This window comes from Salvelinus fontinalis, chromosome 25, assembly GCF_029448725.1.
Source record: "Salvelinus fontinalis isolate EN_2023a chromosome 25, ASM2944872v1, whole genome shotgun sequence".
Taxonomy (NCBI): Eukaryota; Metazoa; Chordata; class Actinopteri; order Salmoniformes; family Salmonidae; genus Salvelinus; species Salvelinus fontinalis.
The window spans coordinates 15,667,999-15,683,764 of NC_074689.1; the positions used below are offsets into that span (position 1 = coordinate 15,667,999).

At 40.1% G+C, this 15,766-nt stretch overlaps 1 protein-coding gene across 2 annotated transcripts in view; it reads left to right on the top strand.

Moving 5' to 3' along the window:
* Positions 1-31: 31 nt before the first annotated feature.
* frrs1b (ferric-chelate reductase 1b) overlaps positions 32-15,766 on the top strand; it is a 34,511-nt gene continuing 18,776 nt past the window's right edge. Inside the window, exons 1-2 of one of the 2 annotated variants that reach the window (XM_055881397.1) lie at positions 32-133; positions 304-363. The gene's annotated coding sequence lies outside the window, so the exon portion shown is untranslated. Of the gene's footprint in view, positions 134-303; positions 364-5,586; positions 5,944-15,766 lie in introns of those variants that run through there. The other variant, XM_055881396.1, reaches the window with a different exon arrangement.

A 15,766-nucleotide genomic window follows, 5' to 3' on the forward strand; every position in this document is an offset into this window, starting at 1 on the left:
TTTAGGGTGTCCTTTTCAAGCAGGATGCGGTGCCCCCGGATTCCTACATGACACTCACTTCAATAGGGGGAGAGACCGAAGTCATGAGCGATAACGCCACCGTGTGAAAGAACACGCTATCCTGCAGCATAACGTAAATACACTAGGCTAGCCTACGTGCATGTATGTGTGTACATGGGTTTCATATGTACATAACTGTCCACGGTAGCCTATTCATAAACGTCTCTCTCTAAACGTAAGGAAAAGCATAGGCCTATATGTCGCTTTTATTGCTGTTCACACACATTCATGATTTTTATTCAGATCCCCATTAGCTGTTGAAGAAGCAGGAGCAATTCTTCCTGGGGTCCACATTCATCAAAAGTAAGTTAAATCATAGTTTATATCTTACTAAAAACAACACCAAAACTGTTTGGCTGTATTGAAATATTGATGTATATTTATATATTCAACCCTGGTAGAAGAAACGACACATTGTAACTATGAACGATTTTACACGTTACAATAGTTGCAACATAATAGTAACATGTTTCTTTGATAGAGAATCACCTTGTTTTTCCGTGTGCTCACTGCCAGTGTTGCCAACTAATTTTCAGCGTAACTTGCTAGATGCAGGTTGATTTGTTGCTAAATGAAGTTGTGATGTCATTGCGTGATAACGTAAAACTGCGTCATTACGTAGAATACACAATAACGTTACTCAAATTGTTTGGCCATCTCTGCAAAAATATGATTTGACATTTGTTCAGGTACAGACTCCAACTCTTTTCTGTACTTCTGGCAGTACAATTTTGATTGAAAGATGTTGTAAATTCTGTTCAAGATCAAACATTCGTGACCAACTATATTCATTGGGTTTGGCACGTCGAACCAGTACTACTGCTGCTGCAGTCAGCCAACAATGATTTGCAATTTGCTGAAATTGCTGCTGGCCTGCTGCTGCCAGTGTACGAGCTGAGCGCCTGCTGCTGACGTCACTCACAATGCACTTTTGCAGCCAGGCAGGTGTGTTGTGACTGAGTGTACGTTTGAGTCACTTTTCAAAAGTTGCTAAAAGTTCCAAATACATTTTTAAAAGTAGCTAAATTTGTTGCTAGGTGCTGTTGGAAAAAAAGGTTGCCAGGGTAGTCTGAAAAGTTGCAAAATCTAGCAACAAAATTGCTAAATTGGCATCACTGCGCAGGATCAGGGGTGTATTCATTACGTCATGTAACGTTTGCCGTTAAGAACCAAAACGGGGGGACAAACGGGGAGGGACTTACCGGAATTTATCCAATAGAAACTCTCGTTTTCGTTGCAAAACTTTTTCCATTTGGAGTAAACGGTTTCTGTGCCAAACGTTTTGCAACAGAGGAAAAGTTTTGCAACAGAATCGGTGAAGCAAACGGAACAAAACGGGGCGGGACCTACCTGAATGTGTCCAATAGAAACTCTCGTTTTACTCTGTTTGCTTCCTTTGGTTATTAAACGGTAAACGGTTTCCATAATAAATACAAACGCTAGGCAGCTAGGTAATATTGCAAAAAAAATGTTTGGGTTGGACTACTTATGCTAACACGTTTGCAATCCCTTTAGCTTTGCTTACAAGCTTGCACTTTTTGGACAATTTTGGATTATCCACACCCTTGGATGAAGACAGTGTGCAATATTCTAAATGGTCAGAAAATGGTGGTGGAAAATGGTGCTTAATAAAGAAAGTAGGGTGAATTTGGAAAATAAGTGGGACACATTTTGCATTTCTGTCTTCTGTAACCTCTTTCGACATCTATCCAACACATTAGCCCAACACATGATCAATTTCTGGAATACTAAAGTTGTTACCTAATCACACACACAAACATGTTTTTGACATAATATTCACAGGAGGCATGACACACCCAATTGTGTACACTGAGTCAAAAACATATTTTCAGTTGGCATTTGATATACTGGGACATCATTATTATAATCCCAATTGTACCCCAATGAGAATACAATTCACTCAAATAACAGTACTACAAGAAAATTAACAGAATATAGTACAAGAACATGAGCCTTGCCTAACCCTAATGTAAACTGGATCTCCTTGCTCTATTGGAAAAGCCCAGAAGACTGTCCCACTAGCTACTCCATGCTGTCCTACTTTATGGTTGGCATAGGGGGACAACACAAAAAAAAGACTGAATTATAAAATGTAAACATAATATTGGAAACTTTTTTTGTATTTTGATGCACCAGTACATAGTATGCACATTGACATCACAATTTTGCACAGTAGCTTATTTATGACCTTTTATAACTTAAACATCTAACAGAAAAAAACTGTCACTGATCATACTGTGTGCTTTGTGGAGTGAGCTTCCTGTTTGAAGCTTGCTCCGCCCCGCTCTAGGATGTCAAACCAATGAAGTGATGTGATTTTGATAATGTGGTTTCTCTGCAATAATGTGGTTTCTCTGGTTTCTTAGCAACAATAGTTTAGATTTTTCTCCTCAGACCAAGAAAAATAACACGTCAGGATTAAGCTGTCCCAGTTTATATGAAGTCCCACTCTTTCCGAATTCACCCCACGCATATTTTTCGATTTTTTTCTGCCTTCTCGCCATTAAAGCTAGTTAAGGATTTAAAGTATGCCTTTGCGGCCTGAATGCAGAATGCTTTATGTACAAGCAGGTCCATGAGGGATACGAGTGTATTACCGGGAATGCACATCAAGCGTAGACCATAGCAAATATTGTGGATATACTGACAAGATACATATCTCTCCGCCCTAAAAATGTGAGTCGTTGTCCACAAAGTGGTGGCGGGCTGTAGCTCTCGCTCATCCTTTCTTTGGATTGGTGGAAACATATCATTATTGTAATAATTTTTTTAATAACGATGAGGATTGTTGACATCAACCACCTGTATTCAATAGAGAGAAGCTATGCTACTAGCCTCATGACATGAATATGCATGGCTATCTTGAGATATCAATTCAATTTAAGGGCTTTATTGGCATGGGAAACAATTTTACATTGCAAAAGCAAGTGAAATATATAATAAACAAAAGTGAAATAAACAATAAAAATGAACAGTAAACATTACACTTAAAAAAATAATAAAAACATTTCAAATGTCATATTATGTATATAAACAGTGTCGTAATGACGTGCAAATAGTTAAAGTACAAAAGGGGAAAAAAATAAATATAGGTTGTATTTACAATGGTGTTTGTTCTTCACCGGTTGTCCTTTTCTTGTGGCAACAGGTCACAAATCTTGCTGCTGTGATTGCACACTGTGGTATTTCACCCAATAGATATGGGAGTTCATCAAAATTGGATTTGTTTTCACATTTTTTGTAGGTCTGTGTAATCTGAGGGAAATATGTGTCTCTAATATGGTCATTCATTTGGCAGGAGGTTAGGAATTGCAGCTCAGTTTCCACCTCATTTAGTGGGCAGTGTGCACATGGTCTGTCTTCTCTTGAGAGCCAGGTCTGCCTTTGGCGGCCTTTCTCAATTGCAAGGCTATGCTCACTGAGTCTGTACATAGTAAAGATTTCCTTCATTTTGGGTCTGTCACAGTGGTCAGGTATTCTGCCGCAGTGTACTCTCTGTTTAGGACCAAATAGCATTCTATTTTGCACATTTTTTTGCTAAATTCTTTACAATGTGTCAAGTAATTATCTTTTTGTTTCCCCGTGATTTGGTTGTGTCTAAGTGTGTTGCTTTCCTGGGGCTCTGTTTGGGTTTGTGAACAGAGCCCCAGGACCAGCTTGCTTAGGGGGCTCTTCTCCAGGTTTATTTCTCTGTAGGTGATGGCTTTGTTATGGAAGGTTTGGGAATTGCATCCTTTTAGGTCGTTGTAGAATTTAACGGTTATTTTCTGGATTTTGATAATTAACGGGTATCGGCCAATTCTGCTTTGCATGCATTATTTGGTGTTTTACTTTGTACACGGAGGATATTTTTGCAGAATTCTACATGGAGAGTCTCAATTTGGTGTTTGTCCCATTTTGTGAATTCTTGGTTGGTGAGCAGATCCCATACCTCACAACCATAAAGGGCAATGGGTTCTATAACTGACTCAAGTATTTTTTATCTCTCAGTATAGTCGAGATTTTAGATTTTGCTACTTTGAATAATACTTTTAAGATAAATTGGGCTAAACATTTTTTAAAGAATCCAACTTCAATTCATTTTTTTCTTCTCCCGTTTTGGTGGCCTCAAATGTATGTTCCTTTGTAGCTATAACATTGATAAGATTCCTGCAAAAATTATCTGCTTTTCATAGACAAGTATTCATAGCGTGGTCGTTAATATATAAACATCATTTTTCCCCGCATAGGTATTTCATTTGGAACAATAAGGACATTTTGTATAGAAACAAGTCTTTATTTTTTAAGAACTGGTTCAATAATCATATCCTGCTGGTGAGTCAACTTTTTAACAGAGAAGGATTGTTACTCAATTATGAGGAATTCTTATCTCATTACAATATCCCTGTAAAACCTAGAGTTCACCATAGTCTTTGATGCTATTCCATCTGGAACTCTCATGTTATTTAGAGGTGTAGCCAGACCTCACCTTCTTGACCTACCCTCGCTTAATCCAGTTGACTCTCCAATAGGAAAAATATGTTTCTCCTTGCTCCCTCAGAACAACAGATCTATACGTGCTTTATTTCAAAGGGATATTGTATCCATTCCTTATGTCACAAGTTACTGGAATACATTGTTCACTAATATCTGTTGGGAAAAAGTCTGGTTATTAAGACACAAATACTTGCTTGTTAACCAGGTCAAAGAGGTCTCTTTCAGAATGATCCATAAGTATTACCCTGCGAATCATTACCTGAAGAAACTCAAAAAAGACATTAACATTGATTGTACTTTTTGTGTTGATCATCCAGAAACGGTTTCGCATTTATTTTGGCATTGTCTACATGTAAAACAATTAAGATATTCACAGTTTTAAAATTGTTCATATTCTTGATGACTTTTGTTTGTTATGGGAGAATGTGCTGCTCGGTTTCCTTAACCATAATAAAGATAAAGAAAAAATTTTTTACCTCATAAATCTAATTGTGCTAATGGCAAAATGTCATATTCATAAATGTAAATTCACCAATAAAAAAACACTCTTCCGAGGTTTCTATAAGAAATTCGAGCAGTACATTAAGATCATTCTACATTCATCTAATAAGAAAGCTGTAAAACAATGAATATGTGTGTTTCTTTTAAGGTCTTTGTATAATCTGTAATTTGTTGTACACTCTAGCATATGTTATCATTGTCTATTTATGTACTTATTGTATGTATACAGATTTTTCTACATTGGTAATATAAAAATAAGAATAAAAAAAAAAAAAAAAAAATGATTATTTTATTTAAATTAAAAAAACTTCACATGAAATGTGGTCGGATACACCGTATGGATGGTGTGACGCAATCGCGGAGCATCCAGAGGCACGCCAGGCCAAATTGAGCTCTTTACTGCATCGCTATGCGTTCTCAAATGTTGTAACAATGCGCAGGGCGCCATATTGACATGATTGGTTGACGGTAGGTGAGGGCGGGGCGTCCTTTATAAACACAAACTCACTTCCTTGACAATTTCCTTCCCAACAGCTCTGCACTGCTCAGCGAAGCTGACGTGCGAGCACGAGTTAGCCAGGCAGACTACAATACTTCATGATCAGAATACAGAACAAGAATGAACTGCTAAGAGACACGGTCTTACTTAGGTTGTGCCTGTTGTTCATCTGCCCTCTCATTGGCTTGAAAGGTTCTACCTGATCTCGCCTGCCGTCATTCATTGATCACAAGCGGCCACTCGGCTCTCTTGTCAATATAATAGATACTCTTGGCCTTTACATATCCTCAACCAATCAACACTCACTTTGAGTAAGGACAGCCCCCTTTTTCGCTGGCTATTTGCCGACGGACTTGAATTTGGTTTCAAGAGTTGTGTGAGACAAGGTAAGCTCAATTACATTTTTAAAGATTTTAAAGAGTGAAATAGATAAACATTCTTACTGTCCTGCAATAGGTAATATAGGTACTGTTCTTCACACTACATCGTATATAAGAGCGCATTGCGAAATGTTTTGGTTTCTTTAGTTTTGGAGAACACACTCAAGAAGAAAATATTTATTTTGACAGTGGTGTGTGTGCAGGTAAGCACAGTAGGTTAGTATGACCCATCCTCCACATTCAGATTTTACCCAAAGGAATCATTGCTTTGGTCTTATTTGCCAATATTGTTTGGGCTGTCATGAGTGAGATTCTCTGAATAAATATTCAATGCCAAATGTAGCTTTGTTTAGAATTAGGCCTATTATTGACAGTGAGTTCAATGCATAGATGTAAAAAGAAGGTTCAATAACCAAGGCAAAATTGGTCCCCTTCCTACATATTGTAGGCTACTGCTCTACGCATTATGTATTTGTCTAACAATTTATATTTATATGTTGGAATACATTGTTACATGTACCCTACTGGGACCTGTAGGCTATAACTAGAAAAACAGTAAACTCGTGTTTCAAACAGCCACTACAGTTGGTCATGAGAATACTCGTTTTTGTAACAACCATAGTTCAGTTATTCTTTATCTACAGCAGACTGATAGAACCATCTAACTGTAAATGGGAAGTCGATTAACATTTATCTTCACACCGTCTTAAGAAAACACCATAAGCTATTACTGTTGTGAGTGTGAGCAGTATTTTTTAGTTTTTGTCTTAAAATAATAATACAAAGTTAAATGGTAAGCTAACCCATTCATAGACGCTAACTACCTTTAGCGCATATTGTTGATAGTATCTTCTGGCGCGGTAAGTTTTGTTAAGAGCTCCGATGCTTGTTCTGAACAATAAAAACGGGTTGCTTGCGTTCCAGTTTTGGGAACGTATCTTTCATATCATCGAAAAATAATAATACATAAAAAAAAGGTTAAATTACTACACACCTTATTTAGGGTTAGTGTTCCCACATGGCCATGTCTCCACGTTACAGCGCGCGTTTACGAAAGACAAACAACCGGAAGACAGGCGACCACCAGTGCTAATTAGCTACAGTGCCTTGGTCTGTGCAATTGCCCTTATTTTAGCGCCCCAAAAACGTAATACTTCCAGATCAACTGTACTGTCAATACCATTGTATAGCACAATTTCTCCCCTTTCCAACAGAATCATTTACATGACCTAAACGCTGCCCGTTTCTGCATAATTCAAGCAGGCAATGAGCCCCTTCTGGTCTTTTTAAACATGGGTGGGGAAGCGAAACTAATGCGTGATAGTAAGTAGAGATGTTGTGTGGGAAGTTTGCTTTTTTTCACTCGATCTGTCCAACTTATCACCTTATCGCCTCTAAAATGTAAATAAAACACCATAAAGAGTTTATATAATGTGTCGTTACATACTTTTTTTTTTTTCTTTTTTTTTTTACCTTTATTTAACTAGGCAAGTCAGTTAAGAACAAATTCTTATTTTCAATGATGGCCTAGGAACAGTGGGTTAACTGCCTGTTCAGGGGCAGAACGACAGATTTGTACCTTGTCAGCTCGGGGATTTGAACTTGCAACCTTCCGGTTACTAGTCCAACGCTCTAACCACTAGGCTACCCTGCCGCCCCTACTTATTTGAAGGTTTGTGTCGAATATGAATCGGGTTTTTAGGGCGGTGCTAAAGTGATCTTAGATGTAAACGGCGGCTTTGAGAATGATGATGCATGCAATGATGAGCAAAAAATGACTAGTTATCCCCCACTTACCCCCGTCACTGTACATTTCTTGTTTTTAAACGATGAGAGAAGTGCTACACCTGGTGGAGAGAGATTGTAACACAGAAATAGTTGCTTTATGCGTGCTGTACGTTACGACATGACACGCCACGATATAACGGAGGATCTGTTTTTTTCAACTTTTCTCCAATACTATAGACCCATTACCATGTCGATCAAGGCTTGAATAGAAACCTAGTTCACACCCCCGATTTTGAAGTCAACACAGTCGCTACAGTCCCATTAGTTTTCTTTGCAGTCTTGTTTGAATGTTGCGGTTGAGCACATTTGTACGGAATGGTGTGGGTTTACGTTATTCACACCCCATTACTTTTCCACATTTTGTTGTTTTACAAAGTGGTTTTAATATTGATTTAATTGTCATTTTTTGTCAATGATGTACACAAAATACTCATGTCAAAGTGGAATAAAATTGTAACATTTGTAAAAAAAAATATATATATGAAAGATTAGGGTTTTATTTATCTTGATTACATAAATAGTAAGGGGAATCAATTCATGTCAGAATCACCTTTGGCAGCGATTACAGCTGTGTTTTTCAGAGTAAGTATCTTAATAAGAGCTTTCCACACCTGGCTTGTGCACCATTTGCCCATCATTCTTTTAAACAATTCTTCAAGCTCTGTCAAATTGGTTGTTGATCATTGCTAGATAACCATTTTCAGGTCTTGCCATAGATTTTCAATCAGATTTATTTCAAAACTATAACTCGGCCACATTCACTGTCTTCCTGGTAAGAAACTCCAGTTCAGATTTGGCCTTGTGTTTTTAGGTTATTGTCCTGCTGAAAGGTGAATTAATCTCCCAGTGTCTCGTGGAAAGCAGACTGAACCAGCTTTTTCTTTGTGATTTTGCCTCTGCAGTCCTTAACGATTACAAGCATACCCATAACAGGATGCAGCCACAACTATGCTTGATAATATGGAGAGTGGTTCTCAGTAATGTATTGGATTTCCCCCAACATAACACTTTGTATTCAAGATAAAAAGTTAAATGCTTGCACAATTTCTTTTGCAGTATTTCTTTAGTGCCTTGTTGCAAACAGGATGCTTGTTTTGGAATATTTTTATTCTGTACAGGCTTCCTTCTTTTCACTCGGTCTATTAGTTTAGTATTGTGAAGTAACTACAATGTTATTGATCCATCCTCCATTTTCTCCTACCACAGCCATTAAACTCTGTAACTGTTTTAAAGTCACCATTGGCCTCATGGTGAAATCCCTGAGCGGTTTCTTTCTTCTCCCGGGCAACTGAGTTAGGAAGGATGCCTGTATCTCTGTAGTGATACACTTTGTGCTGATAGTAGACCCATTCTAATTCGCTTACCGCCCCAACTCATCCACAGATGACGTACTCTCAATCGTACTCCACACTGCCCTTTCCCACCTGGACAAAAGGAACACCGATGTGAGAATGCTCTTCATTGACTACAGCTCAGCGTTCAACACATTTACATTTACATTTAAGTCATTTAGCAGACGCTCTTATCCAGAGCGACTTACAAATTGGTGCATTCACCTTATGACATCCAGTGGAACAGCCACTTTACAATAGTGCATCTAAATCTTTTAAGGGGGGGGGGGGGGGGGGGGGCAGAAGGATTGCTTTATCCTATCCTAGGTATTCCTTGAAGAGGTGGGGTTTCAGGTGTCTCCGGAAGGTGGTGATTGACTCCGCTGTCCTGGCGTCGTGAGGGAGTTTGTTCCACCATTGGGGTGCCAGAGCAGCGAACAGTTTTGACTGGGCTGAGCGGGAACTGTACTTCCTCAGTGGTAGGGAGGCGAGCAGGCCCATAGTGCCCACAAAGCTCAGCACTAAACTAAGGACCCTGAGACTAAATGTCTCCCTCTGCAACTGGATCCTGGACCTCCTGACGGACTGCCCCCAGGTGGTAAGGATAGGCATCAACACATCTGCCCTGCTGATCCTCAACACGGAGCCCCTCAGGGGTGCGTGCTTAGTCCCCTCCTGTACTCCCTGTTCACTGACGACTGCATGGCCAGGTACGACTCCAACAGCCTATAGGGAGGTCAGAGACTGCCAGGACAACAACCTCTCCCTCAATGTGAGCAAGACAAAGGAGCTGATCGTGGAATACAGGAAAAGGCTCCCATTAACATCGACAGGGCTGTAGTGGAGCGGGTCGGGAGATTTAATTTCCTTGGTGTCCACATCACCAACAAACTATTGTGGTCCAAACACACCAAGACAGTCGTGAAGAGGGCATGACAACAGCTTTTCCTCCTAAGGAGACTGAAAATATTTGGCATGGGTCCCCAGATCCTCAAAGTTCTACAGCTGCACCATTGAGAGCATCCTGGCCGGTTGCATCACCGCCTGGTATGGCAACTGCTCGGCATCCATCCGTAAGACACTACAGAGGGTAGTGCGTATGGCCCAGTACTTCACTGGAGCCAAGGTTCCTGCCATCCAGGACCTATATACTAGGCAGTGTCAGAGGAAGGCCCAAAAAATTGTCAGACTCCAGTCACCCAAGTCATAGACTGTTCTCTCTGCTACCGCACGGCAATCGGTACTGGAGCGCCATGTCTAGGTCCAAAAGGCTCCTTATCAGCTTCTACCCTCAGGCCATAAGACTGCTGAACAATTCTTCAAATTCCCCCCCCCTGTTTTTACACTGCTGCTACTCACTGTTATTATCTATGCATAGTCACTTTACCCCTACCTACATGTACAAATGACCTCAACTAAGCTGTACCACTGCATATTGACTCGGTACCGGTACCCCCTGTATATATCCTCGTTATTGTTATTTTGTTGATTTACTTTGAATAACATTTTTACTTTAGTTTATTTAGTAAATATTTTCTAAACTCTTTCTTGAACTGCATCTTTGGTTAAGGGTTTGTAATTAAGCATTTCACAGTAAGGTTTACACCTGATGTATTCGGCACATGTGACAAATAACATTTTATTTTATTTGACTAGGTGTATTGATACACCATCCAAAGTCTAAATAATAACTTCAACATTCTCAAAGGGATATTCCATTTATGCTTTTCTTTGTGGGGTACAGAGATGAGGTAGTCATTCAAACATCATGTTAAGCACAATTATTGCACACAGAGTGAGTCCATGCAACTTATTATGTGACATTTTACTCCTGAACTTATTTATGTTTGGGGTTGAATATTTATTGACTCAAGACATTTCAGCACTTCATTTTGTGTTAATTTATACACATTTCTAAAAACATAGTTCCACTTTGACATTATGGGGTATTGTGTGTAGGTCAGCAATGACAAAATCTCAATTTAATCCATTTTCAATTCAGGCTGTAACACAACAAAATGTGGAAAAAGTCAAGGGCTTGTAAATACTTTCTAAAGGTATTCGCACCGTAATGGAAGAAGGTCACCAGAAGCATATTGTAAATGGATAAATACTGTTGGCTGCAACTGTGATAAAGCCGGTTAGAACAGTGTACAGTAAGTGTATATTTTGCATTTGTGAAATTATTTTGATGTGATATGAAAGTAAAGGGCTTTATGTTTCTGAAACATACATATAAGGTCATTGGACCTTAAGGAGTAAGAGTAGGCTCCTCAAGAGAACATTCTTGGGCAAGTCATGAGAATACTCCTTGTTGTTATCTGTGACAACCAGCTCAGTTTTTCTTTATCTGTAACAGACTGATGAGGTAAATTACCCGTTGCTTCTTGAAAGTCCTATATCTTGAAAACTTGACTGCTGCATTGCAAAACATTTTGTGACTGTATCAACAGTAGACTAATGAAAAAAATATCAAAATCTAAATATTTTGTAGATTTTTCCTTTTTAAAGGTCAATTCCATCACTTTTCAACCTTATTGGTTATCTCCATCACAAAACAAATGTCTACATATTTGAAAACGGCACATTTTCTATGTTTTGTGTAAAAAAAAAAAAAAGTTATATATCATGCGAAGCCAGAACCCTCTTGCTAGAAACTCATTGCAGGTTTTGAAAACACTTATTGCTTTTAATCCTACCCCGTGATGACAGAGAAGCATTTTATAGGATCTTTCTTCTCATAGAAATGCTCTGTTTTCAGATATGCAGACACTGGTTTGGTGCGAGGGCCATAACTAGGGTTTGACGTTTAGTGAGATCCGGAAGGAATAACTTTAAAAATATATATATATGTTTTAAGTTAATTTACTGCATTTCTATAACAAAAAATAACAAAAAAAAAGTTACAATGCTATATGGAGAACAGTAAAAACCAGAAAAAATCCCCCCAGCCATTATCACCTTGGCTGCTCTAGGTTCATTCACTTCAGTCGATTTACAAAAAACCACAAAGCCTATCTATACAATTGTAATGTTATACCCTTGAAAGGGGGGAAATATGATAAATGATTCACACTGACGCGTAGCATCAACGACGAAACAAAAACATGACATTTTTAGAACTCTATTGTTTGCATTTTGATTGCATTTTAATGTAGTCCTATTGGGAAGATGTTCATACTGAAACATATCTTTTTTATGTTCCTAACATGTTTGATGAGATTAGTGCAGATTTTCTCAGGGGACCACAAATGGGGCCCAGATCCCAAGTTTGGGAACCACTGTACCAATCTCTGTACCTCTCTCCCCCTCTCTCTCTCCCCCTCTCTCTCTCCCCCTCTCTCTCTCCCCCTCTCTCTCTCCCCCTCTCTCTCTCCCCCTCTCTCTCTCTCCCCCTCTCTCTCTCCCCCTCCCCCTCTCTCTCTCTCCCCCTCCCCCCTTCTCTCTCTCTCTCCCTCTCCCTCTCCCTCTCCCTCTCCCTCTCCCTCTCCCTCTCCCTCTCCCTCTCCCTCTCCCTCTCCCTCTCCCTCTCCCTCTCCCTCTCCCTCTCCCTCCCTCTCTCTGTCTCTCTCTCCTTCTCTCTCTCTCTCTCTCTCTCTCTCTTTCTCTTTCTCTTTCTCTTTTTTTTTTTTTTTTTTTTAAACAAAATATATGAAAAAAATTATTTCACCTTTTATTTAACCAGGTAGGCCAGTTGAGAACAAGTTTTCATTTACAACTGCGACCTGGCCAAGATTAAGCAAAGCAGTGCGACAAAAACACAGAGTTACACAAAAACAAATGTACAGTCAATAACACAATATAAAAATCTATGTACAGTGTGTGCAAATGTAGGGAGGTAAGGTCATGGAGGTGAAATAATTACAATTTAGCATTAACACTGGAGTTGTAGATGTGCAAATGATGATGTGAAAGTAGAGATACTGGGGTGCAAAAGAGCAAGAGGATAAGTAACAATATGGGGAAGAGGTAGTTGGGTGTGCTATTTACAGATTGGCTGTGTACAGGTACAGTGATCGGTAAGCTGCTCTGACAGCTGATGCTTAAAGTTAGAGAGGGAGATACAAGACTCCAGCTTCAGTGATTTTTGCAATTTGTTCCAGTCATTGGCAGCAGAGAACTGGAAGGAAAGGCGGCCCAAGGAAGTGTTGGCTTTGGGGATGACCAGTGACCATATATATAATGCTACGGGTGGGTGTTGCTATGGCGACCAGTGAGCTGAGATAAGGCGGGAGACCTGGAGCCAGTGGGTTTGGCGACGAATATGTAGTGAGGGCCAACCATCGAGAGCATACAGGTCATACAAGTCAAGGATCGGTAGGATAGTCAGTTTTACGAGGGTATGTTTGGCAGCATGAGTGAAGGATGCTTTGTTGTGGAATAGGAAGCCAATTCTAGATTTAATTTTGTATTGGAGATGTTTAATGTGAGTCTGGAAGGAGAGTTTACAGTCTAACCAGACATTTGTAGTTATCCACATATTCTAAGTCAGAACCGTCCAGAGTAGTGATGCTAGTCGGGCGGGAGGGTGCAGGCAGCAATCGGTTGAAGAGCATGCATTTAGTTTTACTTGCATTTAAAAGCAGTATGAGGCCTCGGAAAGAGTGTTATATGGCATTGAAGCTCGTTTGGAGGTTTGTTAGCACAGTGTCCAAAGAAGGGCCAGATGTATACAGAATGGTGTCGTCTGCGTAGAGGTGGATCAGAGAATCACCAGCAGCAAGAGCGACATCATTGATATACACAGAGAAAAGAGTCGGCCCGAGAATTGAACGCTGTGGCACCCTCATAGAGACGGCCAGAGGTCCGGACAACAGGCCCTCCGTTTTGACACACTAAACTCTAGCTGAGAAGTAGTTGGCAAAGCAGTCATTTGAGAAGCCAAGGCTTTTGAGTCTGCCGATAAGAATGCAGTGATTGACAGAGTCGAAAGCCTTGGCCAGGTCGATGAAGACTGCTGCACAGTACTGTCTTTTATCGATGGAGGTTATGATATCGTTTAGGACCTTGAGCATGGCTGAGGTGCACCCATGACCAGCTCGGAAACCAGATTGCCTAGTGGAGAAGGTACGGTGGGATTCGAAATGGTTGGTGATCTGTTTTGTTAACTTGGCTTTCGAAGATTTTAGAAAGGCAGGGTAGGATAGATATAGGTCTATAACAGTTTGGATCTAGAGTATCTCCCGCTTTGAAGAGGGGGATGACCACGGCAGCTTTCCAATTTTGGGGATCTCAGACGATACGAAAGAGAGGTTGAATCAAAAAAATATATATTCAAAGCAAATTTTATTGGTCACATACACATGGTTAGCAGATGTGATGTTCACCCATGACTGCGTGGCCATGCACGCCTCCAACTCAATCATCGAGTTTGCAGACGACACTACAGTGCTAGGCTTGATTACCAACAATGACGAGACGGCCTACAGGGAGGAGGTGAGGGCCCTTGGAGTGTGGTGTCAGGAAAATAACCTCACACTCACCGTCAACAAAACAAAGTAGATGATCGTAGACTTCAGGAAACAGCAGAGGGAGCACCACCCTATCAACATCGACGGGATGGTAGTGGAGAAGATAGAATGTTTTAAGTTCCTCGGCATACACATCACGGACAAACTGAAATGGTCCACCCACACAGACAGCGTGGTGAAGAAGGCGTAACAGCGTCTCTTCAACCTCAGGAGGCTGAAGAAATTTGGCTTGTCACCAAAAACACAAACTTTTACAGATTCACAATCGAGAGCATCCTGTCGGGCTGTATCCCCACCTGGTACGGCAACTGCTCCGCCCACAACCTTAAGGCTCTCCAGCGGGTAGTGAGGTCTGCACAACGCATCACCGGGGGCAAACTACCTGCCCTCCAGGACACCTACACCACCCGATGTCACAGGAAGGCCAAAAAGATCATCAAGGACAACAACCACCCGAGCCACTGCTTGTTAACCCTGCTATCATTCAGATGGTGAGGTCAGTACAGGTGCATCAAAGCTGGGACCGAGAAACTGAAAAACAGCTTCTATCTCAAGGCCATCAGACTGTTAAACAGCCATCACTAACATTGAGTGGCTGCTGCCAACATACGGACTCAAATCTCTAGCCACTTTAATAATAAAAAATTGGATATAATAAATGTTTCAATAGTCACTTTAAACAATGCCACTTTATATAATGTTTACATACCCTACATTACTCATCTCATCTTAAACAGCCACCACTAACATTGAGTGGCTTCTGCCAACATACTGACTCAACTCCAGCTCACTTTAATAATGGAAATTGATCAAAAATGTATCACTAGCCACTTTAAACAATGCCACTTAATATAATGTATATGTATATACTGTACTCAATACCATCTACTGCATCTTGCCTATGCCGTTCTGTACAATGACTCATTCATATATCTTTATGTACATATTCTTTATCCCTTTACACTTGTGTGTATTAGGATAGATTACTCGTTGGTTATTACTGCATTGTTGGAACTAGAAGCACCAGCATTTCGCTACACTCGCATTAACATCTGCTAACCATGTGTTTGTGACAAATAACATTTGATTTGATTCATATGTATATACTGTACTCCAGACCATCTACTGCATCTTGCCTATGCCGCAGGGCCATCGCTCATCCATATATTTATATGTACATATTCTTTTACACTTGTGTGTGTATAGGGTAGTTGTTGTGAAATTGTTAGATTACTTGTT